Source organism: Convolutriloba macropyga, chromosome 13, assembly GCF_964194025.1.
Source record: "Convolutriloba macropyga chromosome 13, txConMacr16.3, whole genome shotgun sequence".
Classification (NCBI taxonomy): Eukaryota; Metazoa; Xenacoelomorpha; order Acoela; family Convolutidae; genus Convolutriloba; species Convolutriloba macropyga.
The window spans coordinates 31,744,191-31,752,499 of record NC_134480.1 but is presented as its reverse complement, the minus strand read 5'-3'; the positions used below and the strand labels follow the sequence as shown (position 1 = coordinate 31,752,499).

General features: G+C 32.8%; 1 protein-coding gene across 1 annotated transcript in view; it reads right to left on the bottom strand.

The window, feature by feature from the left end:
* LOC142351907 (coronin-6-like) overlaps nucleotides 1-8,309 on the bottom strand; it is a 560,192-nt gene that overhangs the window by 144,485 nt on the left and 407,398 nt on the right. The gene's annotated exons all lie outside the window — the stretch shown is intronic.

Below are 8,309 nucleotides of genomic sequence, written 5' to 3'. Positions count from 1 at the left end.
CGAGAGATGTGACTGTTGTTTAATTCCGTTATTCTGAAACAATGTCAATTTCCCTAATCGTTATTCGAGGAACTGCATTCATTATACTTTCTAGAGCCCTATGAGATCCCTGATTGTGTTGATAGAAACTCACCCAAAAAGAAGGGAGTGTCAGCCTGTCCAAATCTGGCCAACAATGAAATAAAATTGCAATCAGTAATTTGATTGCCTTGTCTCACCCAATGAGCGGTCAGACTGAAATTAACTACCGAGCTGTAAGACCAGGCTGCTCATGAGGACTATAGTGCAGCATAGAAAAGCCGATTGAGACCTGTTCATGAAACCACAAGATCTGACTTGTCAATGATTTGGACTGATTATAACTTTGTGATTAACTGAGATTCCATAACGAGAAATGGGGGGTTCCATAACTAAAGCGTTAAAACAAAATAATACACAACAAAACAATTAGGAAACGACTCCCAGAAAACTAAATATATGTCCACCTTAAAAAAGGATAAATCTAGGAAACTCACTCCTATTAAAAAGTACACTAGTTGAGACCAGATGGTTATTTTGCAAGATTGTGACAGAAAAACACTTATCCATCAGGATCTGCCAAAAGTATCCATTTTACAAAATTTGCGAGAAAAATGGTTACAGCGTTAACGGGTTCAAATCACTGCCAAAGTAAACACTTTTCTTTTTTGCTCACAGTGCTATCCTTTCCTAAGGTAAGAAAAAAATTAAATGAACAGGGAAACCTGGTAGTTTGTATTAAAACGTTTCCCAGTTTTGTATATTTTATCGCCTTAAAACTAACCAATTTAATGTTCTGTTGCCATAAATTGACTAAGATTTTCCTATTTCTGTTTAAAAAATTTACGTGTCTGAGCTCTGCTCTGCTTTTAGTTATCACTTTCAACAAAGGAGTAAAGTTTTTCTACTCAATATCTTCTTGGCTTCTCTGAGTAGGGTAACTTCTGCCGATTTGAGTTTACGTGTTATATCGGAACCAAAAGACATTGAGTAATAGCCAACATTTCATAACTTTGTCATTTAGAAAGTATAGAAATCTCACGAAAATTTGTAACCGTTTTTTGTGCTTATTTATAGTTATTTTACTTAATATTCAATTATTCTATCCAATTACTTGAAACACTGAATTTTTTTGAACAGACTAAACTCTTTTTCGAAAAATATATGGATGACAGGAACTGAGAGTGTTTTTTTCAGAAGAAGCTTAAATGATTAGCAAAACTTGTTGAGAATTTTATTTCCGAGTCAAAGTATGTTACATTGTAATACTCTGAAGCAAATTTATTAATCAACGACCAACACAAGTTATCAACTATAAAAACTTTTGAATGGTTAGAGAATCTTTGAAAACAAGGAGTTCCAATAAATTCTTCAGGAAACACCTTTTTTTAATCTAATTGTGAAACTATTTATTAACATGGTAAGAACAAACAAGAGTGTTGATTAAAAGTTGTAAAACGTACCAAATCAATTTGTTGCAAACGAGCGTTTAGTTACTAGCTCGTGATTATTTTAACATAGGGCACAGTTCTCGGTAATTCAAGGTAACAGCCGGAAATAGTTCCAACGAAACTAGCAGTTCAATGAAAAAAAATATGAATTTTTAAAAAATTGAACTGCTAGTTTTGCTGGTTTTATAAGATATCTTTGACCGAAAAGTAACTGAAAAAAAAACTTTGTTCTACAGCAGATGGAAAAAATTCAACCAAAAATATATTTAGATAAAACTTGCACAATAAAGGTACAAGAAAAGCAATACTGAAAATATTACGTCGAAAAGGACGTAATATTACGTAAATTAATAGTAACTGCAGAATTAAATAAAAGATTCAGAACAATGATAAACTAGTTAACATAACACAATATCAGAAGTAATAAAAGAGTTGAACAACCCAATTTATCATCTGAAGAGTGAATTGAAATATATATAATTATACAAGGATGTTACTACAATAGTTGCAACAATATAGTTATAATTTCAGTAAACTTTTTTATCTTCTAAAATTCAATTAAAATTGAGCTCAGATCACTTTAAATATTTATGGGAAGCACCAAAAAGACCTGTTCTAAACGATGTCGCCCTTCAAAGCTGCATAAAATAGTTCTAACTTCGTTCTCAGACAACTTGAAAAACGCCCCGTTGGACTCCACAACAGAAACAAGGAGGTCAGTCTAGATTAAGGCATAGCAATTTCACAATATTCAATATAAACAAACAATTCCTTCCATCATTTTTTTTTTCAAAATTCCTGTCAAACCTTAGTTACAGCAGAATACTTCAGTTTATACAGCTTTCTCGCATTCTTTATCATAAAACTTTGAAATGTACAGTTGAACATTATCTGAAACTTCATACACAAAAAAATACACCAATAACAATTGCCATTTAGTAACAAGCATTTCAGTAAATTTATTGACCCGCATTCTGATTTTTCTTTCATTTTTATTACATCGACTATGATGCAATAATGTTACAATAAGTAATAATATTATTTCTAGAAGATGTAATAATATCATATTGATTAATGTAGAACAGCGTTTTGCGAGAAGGACAAAAACTTTCCGATTGTTATAGTATTTAGAAATATAGAGATACAATCATACAAAAAATGATACAAAATTACAATCTGAAGATCCACTATGTACTAATTGAACTGAAGTATTTCCCCTTTGTTCAATTTGGGGTAAGTTATTCCTCCAAAATGTCACAAATTCCTGGAAAATTACTTTCATTTTATTTGAAACTCTGACATAATCTCAACTTTCCCGGATCGGCAACATAGTAAATCAGCGCTTAATGACAGTATTTCTCAGTCTGTGTTTTTAATATGAACATATTATGATCAAGTCACTTTTTAATATAAAAAGTGAGAATTTGGAAAAACATCAGTCTCTTCAGTATGAAAACAGCATTGAATTGTTACACTTAGCGCAAACTGTTCAAAATTGTCGTTCAGTCTGCTTTTCTCTGATCAGAACTCATATCAAAAAAATATAAATCGTTTCAAAAATCCTCCAATAAACTTTTCTTTGAGAAAGAAACCAGCTGCGTAATAGTTTATTTTTTATTGTTTATTGAAAGTATTATGCATAAAAAATGATTTCTAGAATTGAAGTCTTTGGAGTTTGTTTCCAGTTTGAAGTTAGCTGGCATGCCGCCCTCTGGCTTGTATTCTGTGTTTTGCATCGCGGTGTGCCAGCACTGGATCACATTAGCACTGGATCACTTCTCATACTATATGTACTGCCAATTAGTACTGGATTAGATGCAACTGAATGTTTTCAGATGATCTGAACATTAATCTTTAGCGCCTCAATAATCTGTTCACAGCTCACTCTATCTCCACCCTAGGGGTCCCAGACAATCCCCACCTCCTTCAGAACACCATGAGGACCTTCCAAGGATATACAAAACAGCAAAAAAGCAGCAGAAAGAGTGTTCAGTCGGTATATGAGTTTTCAAGAAGGCACAAAGCAAACAAAAATTCAATTCATATATTTTCAAGGAGAAATCATCCAGAAACCCCCTCTCTAGCACCACCAGCAGCCACTTACCACCCACCCCTACTTCTCCCATCTGTATTCCCGCATCATCCCTGCCATTCAAGAGTTCAACACGCCCCCCCCCTTTGTATTAATTCAACCATTAAAAAATTTCGAGACCGTTATAACTCACAAATTCAAGATCCCCACCCACTCACTCACCCCTTTGTCTAATTTAACACTTCCTTCAGTTCTTAGAATTAGAAGCAGTAGTAGGTCTGGATTTTTGGCTCTCACATTACAAGTACCTGCAAAAAAAAAGAGAAATTAGTTCATAACAAACTGAGAAAAAACAGATAGTTCCTGCTAATAAACCAGTAGATTATTTAGTTTTCAATTCTTCTGCTCTAGTTTCGCGACTTAATTACCGGTTTTCGTCTGCAAAGCTGCTCCATTTTGCAAATCGGCCGAGTTTTTCAAGTATCATTTTTGTGCATTGTACAAAAACTTAAAGTTTGTTTCCTATTGTTTTTTTTTTATTTTTTTAACAGAGGAAGGACTCAGAACCGGTTGTGCAGCACAAATTCTTGAAAAATTTTTTTTGGGTTTATTCTGCGAATTGTTAGAGCAAAAAAGCCTTAGAATACTAGCAAACCGTACTTCTATAGCCCTTTACTATTCATACACCAAGAATCAGTACTGGTTTACTATGACACTAGTGTGCGGGTTGTATCGAAATTCGGTAATGTTGAAATGAAATATTTTACAATGAAGGAAAACAAACAAATAAAAACTTATACGAACAAATAAAAACAAACAATAAACTTCATTCAAAAAGTCTTTAAAAGTTAGTGAGAATGAAGGATATTGAATATGCAATTTGATTTTTTTAAAATTACTACTTTTCCATTGTACTCATCGGAAATTTAAAATGCGGAGAATGTGACTGACAAACACAAAATGGCCTTATCAGATGCAGACTCCTTGAAAGCGAGAAAAATGCAGTCTTTTTTCTATACATTTGTAATTTCTGTTTTTCGTTTATAAACCGTTAAGATCAGTTATTTGAATAAATATTCGTTAGAGCCATTATTTCGGAAAAAACATTTTTTTTTTCAAAATTTTTTCTTTAGATTGTTGCTGAACAAAACTGCGTTTTTTGTAAAATATGTACAAAATTTATCTCAAGGAAATTTAGCAAACTTATCGAACGTTTAAAGAGAATGGGTTCTGTGATACACAAGGTTCTTGTTTACCAAAATTTTCCAAGTTATGTTGACCTTAAAGTGCAATTCATTCACATCAGTTTAGATTGCCTCCGTCTGAATGAAGCCATTATTTCAACTTGTTCCACCTCTGTCTGGAGGATATAACTTATTCACGTTGTTCAGTTGCTCTCCTCAATTTGAAATCGTCTCACGTTTCCACGGCCGATTAAACGTGATTGGAGTTATTACGGCTTTCCGAATAAAAGGTATCACATGCTTATTAAATTATATGCAAGAAATAAATTGTAATCTTTTCAAAATGATTTTTTTGTTTTAAAAGCAGGAGCACTGATAGTTTTGGTACAAACCCAATATACTGACCAATTCCTGAATTTGAAAACTGATCATACCGACGATACCGACGAAAAACTGTTTCTATCAAACTGCAACCAAACCAACCGACAAATTTCCTAATTTCTGTTGTACCATGTCTTAAATAGGGATAACAGATACAGATTGTGCATCACCGATGAGTGGATTAAACAACTTAGTAAAAAATGACAATTAACTGACAAATTTTTTAATCACCCAATCCGCAGGGAGTTTTCCTCTGACGAATTGTTTTGGTCACCAAATTTTTACACATTTGACCATTCGTTACGTATAACAGCTGCACATTGCTTGTCACCGATTTGGTGACCAGAACTGTTTGTCATGTCAAAAAACTGCTACCTGTTACTTGGTTGCTTGAAATATTGTCTTGAAAAATTGTGGCTTAGTCAACCAAGCGGTGATACGCAATATGTATCTGTTCTCCCCATTCTAGGTTTGGCTGATGTCAGCTGGTTTGGTTTCAGTTTGATACGTTTACGTTTTACGTGTTTACGTCAACTTTTATACGTTTTTTGTCGGTATGTTCGTTTTCAAAAATTTTGACTTTTTGGCCTGATCTTTTGGATTAGAGTACAGGCCAAATCCAATTTCGTTAACATATTCTATGAGAAAAATTTATTTTGAAATAGTTTGGTTTGATTGTTGAGCAAAACGTAATAATGCTAATGATTGTCAGTTATTATTCAAAAAACTTATATATTCTCAAAATAGGAGCAGTCTGTCCGATGATACCACCCTATTAACATCGAGATAAGTTATTCTTTTTGAATAAAGTACATCATGCACATAGTATGACTGGTTTTCAGGGAAACAGCATATCAATTTTTCCATTTTTTGAGGAGCCCGAAAGTCAATGTTGAAAAGGAAAATGACTACTTAACTGCGTTTGTAATAGTTTGAGACTTTTTACTTATTTGCGCTGCTAATAGTAGAAAATCATTGATCCATTTTCCCTAAATATGCTAAAAGCTCTCAGAAAACTATCTATTCAGTAAACTGCATTTGTGCACATAATTGTAAAGAAGTGTATTGTGTCCCATTTAGAGTAAAGATAACATCGGAGAAGCATCTTACTGATCCATTGAGATCAACGTAGTGTTGACCGCTGTAGCGTTTAAAGCGCCTTTCCTTTATTTGAAACAGAACTAATACTATATGTTGTTTTTTGAAGTGAGCAACGTAAAAAAAATAAGAATTGCATTAGGGTACCTTGTACATTAATTTGGGAACGTAAAGTTTTGCACAATTTTGTAGGTTTTGTTCTATTTCAACTCGACAAATAAGCAAAATGTGTCGTTCTTTCATATATTGACATTATTGTCAAATTAATCACATCCAGAAAATTTGCAACAATTACGCGTTTCTAAAACACGAACGGTAAAAGGAAAGACAGTTTTATTCTAATCGTTGTTTCCTAAAGTTCAAAAAATAAGCAGTCAATTTTAAATCAGTTTTTCCTCCGTTAAATACAGAAAAGAACAAATCAAATCAAGGAGTACTAACGGCAGGTTCAATTGGTTTCCTAGGGAATTTCAAGGAAACTTATCTAATTTTTTAAATGAAAGCTTATGGTCATTCCACTTATAAAAATACATTTTTAGAAAAAACAATGACTTATTGCAGCTTCAGGTCAGCAAAGACATGTTGTACCGAAATTTAATAGATTGAATTTTATATTTAATGCGGTTATACCTTTTAAGTAATGGTTTTTCTGCTCGATACTACGAGTTTTCCCGAAAAGTTTTTGATTTTCCTATCCTCGAGGTTCTTTTTCTTGTCTTGTCACATTATTGACAGGTCAGATAGCTAGATATCTCTTTAATGGTATTTGAACAGAATGTGTAATTAAAATTATTATTTTTTTAGTGACTCAATTATGGTTTTAACCACTTCCAGATCGTCTTCTAGCATAATTTAATGGTTTTTTACATTGTTTGTCATTCTTATCTAGTACTTGTCGTATTCTGGATAATTGTAGGCCTAACTGGTTTTCCCAGAATAACAAAAGGAACCTACAATCCCATATTATTTTATAGCTAACGTTTTCCGTGAATTTGAAATCCAATGTTTTAAAAAAAACAGACGTTTGTTAATTTAAATTAGCACAGTGCTGCTCTTATGTCTGATTATTGCCTAATGTCATTAATAACAAGTTCCATTTCAAATAAATGGTCTTGAGGAAAAACGCAATTGAACATGTTGAGAGATTCAATTCAATATCGCAATTCGATAGCACGGATTTAAATGAAAGCTTATGGATATAAGAATAACAATGAATTATTGCAGCTTCAGGTCAGCAAAGTCATGTTGTATCGCAAATTCAATAGATTGAATTTTATATTTGAAGCAGTTTCACATTTTAGGTAGTGGTTTTTCTGCTCGATACTACGAGTTTTCCCGCAAAGTTTTTGATTTTTCCATCCTCCAGGTCCTTTTTCTTCTCTTGTCACATTATTGACAGGTCAGATATCTCTTTAATGGCATTTAAAGAGAATGTGCAATAGAATTTGCAATCAGTTTAAATTTGCACTGTGCTTCTCTTATGTCTACTTTTTGCCTAATGTCAATAATTACAAAATGCATATCACATAATTGGTCTTGAGGAAAAAAGCAATTGAACATGTTGAAAGATTCAACTCGATAACGGTTTTCCGCACAATGCTAACATACTTTTTTTATGTCTTTGTTTGTCGTTCCTTTTATAGTCAAACGCTAAATTCTGGATAACTGGAGGCCTTAGCGTCTTCCTATGGAAGTACAAAGAACCGTATATTGATTTCAGTTGATAGCTAAAGTTTTTCATGACCTGACAACCAAATGATTTCAAGCAGTTAAGAGAATAAGTTTGCATTATGCTGTTCTTTTTGTCGACTTGTTACCTAATCTCGTTAATTACAGTTCGCAGTTCAAACTTTTGTTGTAAAATTTATAATTGAACATATCTGAGGTTTTAAGCGTAATGCCTATTGTTTCAATGGCTTCGATACAGCGGTATCAAGAAAAAGTTTATTCCGTTTTCTCTTTTTTCAACTTATCGTTCTCTTTGTAGAGGTACAACTTATTCTGAAAAATGACAGATCACAACTGCTTTTGTGCAAAACAAAAAGGAGTTTATTGATTGATTTCTGTTGCTAGCTAATGTTTTTTGTCTTTGAAAATAATTCTTCCCAAATATACAATTGTATTTTTTTAGCTTTTCAAATACTG